The sequence below is a fragment of the Mus pahari genome, chromosome 12 (assembly GCF_900095145.1).
Source record: "Mus pahari chromosome 12, PAHARI_EIJ_v1.1, whole genome shotgun sequence".
In the NCBI taxonomy this organism is placed as follows: domain Eukaryota; kingdom Metazoa; phylum Chordata; class Mammalia; order Rodentia; family Muridae; genus Mus; species Mus pahari.
This window is the reverse complement of record NC_034601.1, coordinates 18,706,124-18,708,336: the sequence shown is the minus strand read 5'-3', so window position 1 is coordinate 18,708,336 and position 2,213 is coordinate 18,706,124. Positions and strand designations below refer to the sequence as shown.

At 45.7% G+C, this 2,213-nt stretch overlaps 1 non-coding gene across 1 annotated transcript; it reads left to right on the top strand.

The window, feature by feature from the left end:
- The first annotated feature begins 1,602 nt into the window (after positions 1 to 1,602).
- LOC115065128 lies at positions 1,603 to 1,732 on the top strand. The gene has a single exon (XR_003844930.1). It is a non-coding gene; the product is annotated as a small nucleolar RNA SNORA17 (small nucleolar RNA).
- The last annotated feature ends 481 nt before the right edge of the window (positions 1,733 to 2,213 follow it).

Below are 2,213 nucleotides of genomic sequence, written 5' to 3'. Positions count from 1 at the left end.
TTCTATAAAGAACTTGAGGCTTGGGACCATGGAGAGAACCTAGGAGAGGTTATTGGTGAAGGCTAGTTGCAGCAGAAGATCCTAGCATATTAGAGATGCCAGTACCATGGGATAATCAATAAGATCAGCAGCAGTAGTGCAGTAGAGTCAACCAGAGCCTAGAGTGCTACAGAGGACAGAGCTGTAGAAGTGACCCTTTAGAGGAGCCCAGAAGATCTTGTGTGGATCCCAGACATTGAAACAAGGAGTTGTAAAGTTGAAGTTGCCTTTGAGACCTCAAGACATCAGAGATGCCAGAGTCATGGGATACCTATCAAAGAAAGCTGCTAACACAGAGTAGAACCAGCCCAGGAGAAAGAAGTTTGTTGCAGTCAACAAAGATGAAACGGGAGTTAGAGATTTTAAGACTGCTAAGACATCGGACAAGGAGGTTCAGAGTTTTGAATTTGCCCAGGTGGTTTTTGGTTTTGTTTGGTTCAGTATTTCTTCACTATGATGTTTTGGAATCACAATGTACATCATAATGATGTTTTAGGTTTGTGATCTGCTTTTTGATTTTGACTTTATAGGTGATTGCAAGTAAGTAATTGAATGAATCTCAGAAAAGACTTTGAACTTTAGACTGTCAACATTGTTGAGACTATTATAGATTGTTATGAGAGTTTTGAAGTTGGACTAAGTGTATTTTTCATTATGCTTTGGCTAGGTATGGCCCCCACAGACTCATTCGTGTGTTTTAAACAAACCTATGGGGAGCAAGGAGTGGAACGTGGTGATTTGAATATGCTTGGCTCAGGGAGTGGCACTATAAGGAGGTGTGGCCTTGTTGGAGTGGGTGTGGCCTTGCTAGAGGAAATGCGGCACTCACTGTGGGGGTGGGCTTGGAGACCCTCTTCCTAGCTGCCAGGAAGCATCTTCCCCTAGAGGTCTTTAGATGAAGATGTAGAACTCTCAGCTCCTCTTGTACCATGTCTTCCTGAACACTGCCATGCTCCTGCGTTGGTGACAATGGACTGAACCTCTGAGCCTGTAAGCCAGCCCCAATTAAATGTCTTTATAAGAGTTGCCTTGGTCACAGTGTCTATTCACAGCAATAAAACCATAACCAAGACATGGCCTCATGTCCATGTATGTATGGAAATCATCATTTGCTCTCAGAGAGTAATATTAAAAACAAAAGGACATGAAGTTGGGAGGGGGAATCTGGGAGTTGAAAGGGAAAGTGTGGGTGAATATACCTGAAATACATGTATACATTATAAAATTCTCAAAGAACAAATCAAAATATTAATGTTAAAAGCCAGGTGTGGTGGCACATACCTTTAATCCCAGCACTCAGGAGGCAGAGGCAGGTGGATTTCTGAGTTCGAGGCCAGCCTGGTCTACAAAGTGAGTTCCAGGCCAGCCAGGACTATCCAGAGAAACCCTGTCTCGAAAAAAATGTTAATATTATAAATGATGAAAATGTAATGAAATAAGTAAAGAGGAGAAGGAACGGAGAAAAGGTAAAACATGAGGAAGGTTAATTAGGAGAAAAGAAGGAGAATAGAGAAGAATACTATGGCAAAGGAGAGAATAACTCAAGGGGTTAAAAAAAAAATCTGTGCCCCCAGAGCTGTTGCAGATGTGGCTGCTGTGTCACATGTACATCCATAGGTGACAGAGAGGAGAGGCTATGTCTACACTCAGTGTCCTGACCTGTGAACATCTGAATGATTAGTAGACTAACATTCCCCGAGAGATGCAAGCCTGAGTCAACATAGGCTGGTTTTGCATAGGCCTGGATGGGCTCCCAGGGTCCAGAGCAATCTGGAGACCTGAAGGACTCTGCCTGAGACAACTACCAGACCTGCACCATGAATCCCAGATAGGGAGATAGCCACGATAGTTGACCATCATGTCTAGCCTGTGGACATGGTGATGTCTGAGGACTATGCAGAACTCATCCCACCCCTCACCTGGGCATCATGGGAGAGCTGGTCCTTGGGGCCTGGGAGCAGGAGAGCAGACTCCACCCCTAGCCAGCTGCAGGACACTGGACAGAAACCCCTATCCCTGTTGCAGGTGTTGTGGAGGGTAGGTAGGGACGGGCCTGAGGATGCAAGCATGGGAAACCTGGCCCTACTACTCATCGCCCATGCTTGCCCCTCACCACCTGTGGTAGGTGGGAGACCTGGCCTAGGGTCATGAGAGCAGGAGAGCTGGCTGTCACC